Source organism: Biomphalaria glabrata, chromosome 3 (assembly GCF_947242115.1).
Source record: "Biomphalaria glabrata chromosome 3, xgBioGlab47.1, whole genome shotgun sequence".
Lineage (NCBI taxonomy): Eukaryota > Metazoa > Mollusca > Gastropoda > Planorbidae > Biomphalaria > Biomphalaria glabrata.
In genome coordinates this window covers 633,550-641,941 of record NC_074713.1, presented here as the reverse complement: position 1 = coordinate 641,941, position 8,392 = coordinate 633,550, and the positions used below count along the sequence as shown (strand labels likewise).

The window sequence follows — 8,392 nt, the reverse complement described above, 5'->3', positions numbered from 1 at the left end:
TCCTTGGACCGTGTTATTCATTAAATAATTACTCCATATGAATAACCTTATAATAAATATGAATTTTAGTCGTCTTTGTTGAATCATCAGATAAAAATCAATTTTGATGATTCTGGGGGCTTCAGGTAGGCTAATTGTCGCAGTTTCTCCAGAAGTCTCTTAACTTCCAAATACAAAAATATATTGAGCTTTAGAGTTTTATATTTTTAAAAAAATATGTCAGTCCCCGAAAATTGTTATCTTGATTCGCAAACTTTGTTAGCATGTAGCCACACGTACCACAATAGTAAAATATTGTGGTACATGTGGCTACATTCTAGAAAAGTTTTTCCAAATATACTTTGATGAAGAAATATTTACAATCAACGATGACGAATTTACGACTCACTAAATTGGCAATTTCGTCTATTGAACAAGACCTAGTGGAAAAAAAAACTGATTTAGATAAAATAATTGATAGTTTGCGAGAAAGCACATGAGATTCACTTGTATTATCTTTTTTTGTAAAATCGATTTTTTGCTAAACAGCAATGCTTAAATAATGAATACACTTTATTTCGAAATTAGAAACTTTTCACTGTTTTAAAACTTTGTTATTTTGGAGGGCATCATGAGGAACTGCCGCACAAGTCATCAAATACCCTAGTTACGCCACTGGGTGGAGGGTCTTCAAATCTGAGAGCTCAATTCGAGACTGATGCAGTGTGATGGCCTATGGTAACTACTTTATTCTACTAGAAAGATCAGATCAGTTAATGTTATTTTGTCAATATCTCCCTTCCCGACACCTTTTGTGGTTAAATTTAAAAAAAAAATCATTTTGAAACATTTGTTTCAGATCTTTACACAGGCCGAGAGTAGGAGACCTTTCATTTAATTTACATATTTGTCTACTTGAAGGCTGTAAGTTCTTGTTGACTGAATTGTTTGCACATAATTACACCCCCCCCCCCTACATATATTCTTGTGTCCAACTTTCACTACCATATTTATATAGGTCTGCATACATCTGTTTTTGTTTCTGGGATTTACCTCCCCTTACTTTGTATAGTATACCTTAGCTCTCTGCTGAAAGTCTACAACTACAAATCTTCGTGTTTGTGTTCAATTCCTTAATTAGATCTCTACATTAAATCTAGACCTAATTAGAGATCTATAGATTAGATCTACAGTATACACAAGGATAATAGATCTAAAGCAAGACCTAGGTGGGTAGGCTAGATTTAAAATAATTTTTAATACATGAATATGGAGTGGACATGTCATCATCCATCATGTAAAAAAAAATGTAGATCTTTCAGTACTGTACTGGTAGTGTATGACAATGTCAATAGTCAAAATATGATCATAAAAAAATGATAATTTAATCTAGATCTAATACTTACTAATGAAGTCTAAGGTAATTTCCGCTTTTAGCTGGCGTATTTACGTCTCTAGGCAGCACCTGGCAACCACTGGCCAGATTTTTGCGATGTCCCAGCGTTGAATCGATGCTAAAAAAATTATTTTCAGGGGGAGATAACCTAGTTGATTTTTAATATCGCCAGCTGAAACCATACTCGAAGAGAGAGGAAATAAAACATATAGAAATAATAGAATTAATAGCGCTGTAGAGCCGACTCACAGACCTATATAAATATCGCCAGCTTATAGCGGATTGCAAGAGAGAGAAAATAAAACTAATAGAAATAATAGGAATATTTACTATTGTAGTAGAAGTAGTACTTTAAAAAAAGGAATATGGGGGGGGGGGGGGAGTAAAATATTATTTAAAATTGGAATGATATTAATAAAGCGTAAATTTAGGTACCTATTTTTTTTTCATAGAAATTGAATTTAAATAGATTTAGGCCTATATTGCCCTATATATTTATATATCATGGGATTATTGTATAGATCTATGAAGTTATATTTTAAATGATTTGATGAAGATTTAAGGTGCTGACAGCTTGTAACATTTTTCAATAAAGCTGAAATGAATGTTGAATTTAAATAGATCTGAGCCTAAATCTAGTGCCCTAGTGGACTAGTCTAGTGTAATGTTGTGTGTTATGAGACTTGTTGCATTGTATCTAGAATGTGCTTGAGGATACATGCAATAAACAACTGATGTCCTTATAGAAAAGAATTTCATATATAAATATTTATTCATTTAATAGAAATATCCCAGGTAAAATGACTGTCTTCTCTAATCTAGCCTCAAGAGTCAAGGAATGTGGCTAGGTAACCAAGGTCACTGAAACTGACTGACTGGCTCAAGAAATTGTTGAAACTTTGGGAGCGGGCTGGGAGTGGTCAGGGGTGGGGTTAAACAGCGGGAGCGGACTGGGAGGGTGGTCAGCGGGTGGGGTGAAAATGCGGGAGCGGGCAGGGAGGGGTGAAACTGCGGCATGGGGCTGGTAGGGGAGGGGTGGGTGTGTATAGCTGGATCCTTTGATCGGGAAACAACAGATTGACCAGAGAATGATGAAGTCCAGGTCTTACTGTAATAGGGCGTGTCGAATGTGCCGAATAGGGCCAGATGCATTGCGCAATCCTGTGACTGTAGGCCAATGAAAGTAACTATCAGTGCTTGCTTACAGGGAACTTCTACTGTCAAAAACAGTCTTTAGATCTCTATCGGCATTTTCTCTTGTGACCAATCCATCTCCACTTCCTCTCTAAGATCTACACCTCTATATTTTTCTGCCCACTCATCTCCCACAGTTTGGTGTTTTCTACTTTGTCGTACCAGTGTATTTTTAGGATATTTCTCAGGCATCTGTTGATGAAGGTCTGTACTATTTTTGTTGTCACTTCAGTTGTTCTCCATGTTTCCGAATCATTCAATAGGACAGCCTTGACAATAGAGTTAAAGATTCTTAGTTTAGTCTTGTTTGAGATGTGAGGAGATTTACAGTCAGGTTGGTGTTAGCTGTGTAAATCAGTAAATGTCTGACGCACTAGATTTATATGACGTTTCATGTCTTCAGGGTTAGGGTTAGTAATTTTTTTGTTAGATTTATCTGAATTTGACAAATTTATCATTCTGTTCTGCCTTCCCTTCCACAAGCACATCTTAAAGGTTAAGGTAGTTGGGGATAAGGCGATTATATTTATTGTCATCACACCCGATCCGACTCTGTATCTATCATCGGAATCTTTTGCTTTATCGTTTAAAAGGTGTGTGTGTGGGGGGGGGGGCTGAAATGGTAAAATTCAATACTCTACCCTCAAACTTGACTTTGCATTTACTACTGACTTATGAGTGGCTGAATTTTACATTAGAGAGAGGTAGCGACATAATATATATTAAAAAAAAATAATATGAACAATTAATCTAAAGGGTTGGTGGTGGATGTGAAGCATTAAGCGGGAATCATCTCTACCTCCCCTCCACAGAATCCTTTGATGTGCAGGCCTAAATTATATAATGTGATTTTCCCCCGCATTCTTGTGATTGTACTTTTTTTTCCGTTTGTCAGCTTTTCTTTTAATTCATGAACATTCTGTTGAAAATTAGTTATTGTTGGTATTTTCGGAATAAATCATGCGCTAAAAAAATCAATTATCTTCTAAATTAAGTCTCAATTGAAGAGTGCCTAATTTTCTGCCTTGTCAAAAAGTGCCCGATTTCCCGGTCCCGGGTGCTTAAATTACTGGGAGCTTAAATATTTCCAGACACCAGTCGACTGTGAGTCAGAAATAATAAAATCATATGTTAATAGCAGAGCTGAGTTTGTCACCCAGTCCATCTACTGTACATACACACACACCGTTTTCCATTCATTGGACCAAGGCAGACTCAGCTTCGGGTCACAGAGGTCGTTTAGCTTCCCTCCCCTTATCACTGTTAAAGCAAAGAGGGACACCCATGAGCCGCTAGCCGAAAACGCCATCGTCTGGATGTTATGTCATCCTGGATGTCTTGCTAACTTCTGTCCCCCCCCCCCCCCCCCCCCAGTAAGACTTAGTTTTCTTTCGCCACTTTCTCTTCCCTCCCCTCTTCTTGACATTCTTTCATTTTCCATATATGACTCCCCTCCCCTCGTGTGAATGGTAATTGGTGTGCATGTGAGGCGTATTGTATGAGTGTGACTTATATAACGCACCTGTGGTGTATTGCTCCAGTGGTCAAATATGGGACGTCTAGTAAGTGAGGTATGTCTTTGATTGTAAGTGAGATATGAACAATATGGGTATTTGGCGCAGTAAAAGTGGGCGCTGTTTTCTTTTGAACTTCCAGACCGCCGAGCAGCAACTTTAGAACAGAATTAGAATACGACTAATTTCGTATTTATCACCAACTACCAGGATCCACTTGTCCAGGTATTACGTTATGTTGTAATTATCTTTGACTCAACTCTTTTGACACACAAAATAATCAGCTCTGCAAAGGTTTATAGTGCTTTGTTAACAGCGCTTAATAAATTAAATTATTATTTTGTAGTTATTTGCAGGAGCTTGCATACCTAGATAAACCTAACTCTATCCTAACCCTAACATTAACGGTACCTAAACAGTAGGCCTATATCTAGAGGAAAAATGTCGATTTTTGCACATTAACGTAACCTGTAGCTAATCAGTTAATGAGCAGATTAGCTAGCTTAAATATATGGCTCCTCCTTCGTAGCTGAAGATGAGATTATTTCCCGTTTTCTATGAATTTGAAGATGGCTTTGGAGTCCATTTTTTCTTTTAAAAAGCCGACCACATAGATGGCATGGGTTGCTGCAGATATGCCTGCTTCATTTCTCACCTTCCTTTTTTTTTTAATCTTAGATCTACGTTCTTTGTTGATTACCAAGCTCCTTGCGTTATATCATGAAACACGACACTCACGGCCGCAGTCAATAAGAAAGGACCCAGAGCTATAGCGTTTCCCTCACACTCCTTGAGAGAACTCTTAAGGGTGTCTTTGTAACGTTTGTGTTGACCTTCCTACGCAATTGTTGCTGTGGCATGGATACTGTTTATCCGTAACAACGTCTGTTATGTGGTCAAGCCAATAAACCAAATGGATTATTCTTTAATGCAACTCTATTGTCCAACCCAAACCAAAGACTAGCTAAGTAATGTGCACATTGACGGATTTTAAGCTTTAGCGGTACTGTGTCAGCGTGCACTTGTCTCCTCTACCGCCTTAAAATCGTTTTCTAAACTAAAATGTACTAAAATGATGGTACTGATAAATCTACCTTAGTCTAGTCCCCTGCCTAGAATGAGAAAGGAGGGGGTGGTGGAATTAATATGTCTCATTAATTGTTTTACCATTAATAAGATACTTGATAAGCTAAGTATTTTTTAACTCTCAATAATTTCATATAAAACACACGCGCAAGTACGTACGCACACACATGCACATATATACACACATATGTACACATAATGAAATAAAGCATCATCAAATTAAAAAAAAAAAAGAACATCTAGATCTATGTGAAAAAACAAAAAATACCGATTTTTTTTTTTATTTTCAGATTCAATAGAACACAAAAACATGTATCATTAACAAACTCAATCTACACCAACACATACAAAATAAAATATTGAGAAATAATATAGATTCACTAGTAAAATGTACATCTATTTCCTGTTTAAATAAATAGGTCTACATTCCCTCTTATCTAAATGTATTCAGATTTTATTCATGTAATAGTTGGCAGCACACTATAACTCATTTTATTTAACCAACAAAATCCATCTGGCAACAATTGGTTGCCTAGGAGCTGTTGCTATCATCATTTTAATATGGCGGCCGCCAGCTAAAACATGATCATACCGAAGTCTAATATGATAGACATAACTTCATAATGATGATGAAGTAGAATTGTAGATTCAAAGATTCTAAATCTTAGTTAGTCACTAGTCTAAGTCTACTGAGTTACTGTCTAGATCTAGAACTCAAGATATAATTATTATAATAATAATAATCTACTCGATCTATCTAAATCTATGTATAAAGATATCTAGATCTATTCTAGAATCTACAGTCAAATGCTAGATGATGGATCTAGATAGTAGATCTAGATCAGTATTTTTTTGTTTATGATTGTGAATGATTTATCATTATGAAAATTATCTCTAGACTAAAGATCTAATGAGTAACTCTACTCTAGATTCTAGTAATTAAATCTAGTCATCTAGTTTTAGTACTTAGTTACTGTAAATAATAGATCTAGATCAGGGGTTCTCAACCTGTGGGTCGTGACCCCCTTGGGGGTCGATTTACGATTTGTCAGCGGTCGCCTAAGACCATCAAAATATGGATTGTTTCTTTGTGTAAATTCTAACGTTTAAAACTTGATATTTTACAAACTTTTTTTTTTACCATGTGAAGTTACTATTTCATTGTTATTGTAATTCTAGAATAGATGTTTAGACAACTAAAACAGAATGATCTTAATCGTATACATTTTAAAAAATAGTTGCAGCATAACTATTTTGAACAGTTTTAAATTCATGTAAACTAATGCTTACTGCAACCTTACATTTTTGTGGAATCATAGAGATATTATTTCAATGGTGGCCTCGTGACGAAATTAAAAAAAGCAATTTCGTTTAATTAATAATATGCCATTGTTTAATAGTACATATTATAGAAGGTAATATTTTCATTATGGAACAAGCCATGACAAAAGTTCTCGCACAAAAGAAAGTTCAGAAAAGAAAATATAAAGTGGATATGGTTTTACTTTTCTATAGTTTAAGCAGAACTTGAAAAATCCTTGTGCATTATTTGTAAAAAAAATTCCATAAGTCGAATTTATGTAGCCGAAATAAATGATACATCATTTTGATACTTAATATCCGAGCTTAGTCGACAGGATACCCAGTATTTTAAGGTAAAGATAGGTATAGGTGTGATTTATCGACAAATATTAACAAAGACAGAGGCGCGGTGGCTGAGCGGTAAAGCCCTTGGCTACCGAACCGAGGACCGGGGTTTGAATCCTGGTAAAGACTGGGATTTTTAATTTCGGGATCTTTGGGCACCTCTGAGTCCACCCAGCTCTAATGGGTACCTGACATTAGTTAGGGAAAAGTAAAGGCGGTTGGTCGTTGTGCTGGCTACACGACACCCTTGTTAACCGTAAGCTACAGAAACAGATGACCTTTACATCATCTGTAAGGGGGAACTTCACTTTTTTTTACTATAGATGAAATCACAGTTAACTTGAGCCATTGAATTTTAGAGCATTAATAGGTTGCCTGAATCAGCAAGAAAAAAAAACAACAATTATTTAAAGAGAGTCCATCTGAGAAATTTCAGCTCACTAGGATAATGAAAAGTTATCAAAAGATTTAAATTTCTCACTAATAATAATAATAATAATAATCTTTATCATCCGTATGGAGATTTGTCTTACAATTTGTGCATTACACCATACAAAAAACATTATAACTATAACTATATGACAGTATCAGTCAATGGTAGAAATTGAAATGGAAGTTACTGCAATGAAGTTAATTTTGATAATTATTAATAGTTGTAGTTCTATAAAATGAAGAAATAGTCTTCAATAAACAACATGATTAGACTTAATGATCATCTTTCAAGTTTTCTAAACCTACTGTTGAGCTTCCGCAATCCAACTTGGCATGACCCAACTTTTTTTTTTTTTTTTTGAGATGAGAAAAATGTCTTAGTACTGAATGCTTTTAACTATTGAATTCATTATTTTAGACCCTGTGGGATAGATTTTTTTCAAGCTGCTGAAAAGATTTTTAAAAATAAACATTGTGTGTCTTTTCTTACATGTTTAGGATGTTCATTCAGATTTGAAGATTATTACGTCCTAGCCTCCAATAGGATGGTGAAAGATGGTGTCATGTGGGGTCCCGACCTTTGATCACAGAGGCGACAGTCCAGAGCGCGATTCACATGCCCTGGCAGCCATACCATTAACCATTGTGTGTGGTTCTTATTAATTGGTTTTCAATATCTCTCTAATTACATTAAAAGCGATGCATTAAAGAAACAAGGATTCTCAAAACAAAAAAAAATTCATGCATGGGTGCATAAAAAGGTGTTAATTTTTGCTCTGTATAAACTTTTATACTTTATTCTTCTGGTGTCTGTTAAACTAAGTTTTGACTAACTAATTAAAGTTTTTACCCTTCTTTCTACTTTTTGTGTCTGTTAAACTAAGTTTTGACTAACAAACAAAAGTTTTCACCCTTCTTTCTACTTCTAGTTTCTATTGAACTAAGTTTTGACTAACAAACAAAATTTTTTACCCTTCTTTATGCTTCTGGTTTCTATTGAACTAAGTTTTGACTAACAAACAAAATTTTTTACCCTTCTTTCTGCTTCTGGTGTCTGTTAAACTAAGTTTTGACTAACAAACAAAAGTTTTTACTCTTCTTTCTGCTTCTGGTGTCTATTGAACTTAGTTTTGACTAACAAACA

At 35.2% G+C, this 8,392-nt stretch overlaps 1 protein-coding gene across 1 annotated transcript in view; it reads left to right on the top strand.

Moving 5' to 3' along the window:
• The first annotated feature begins 1,056 nt into the window (after positions 1-1,056).
• LOC106054208 (serine-rich adhesin for platelets-like) overlaps positions 1,057-8,392 on the top strand; it is a 160,418-nt gene continuing 153,082 nt past the window's right edge. The window contains exon 1 of the mRNA XM_056022811.1: positions 1,057-1,208. The gene's annotated coding sequence lies outside the window, so the exon portion shown is untranslated. The remainder of the gene's footprint in view (positions 1,209-8,392) is intronic.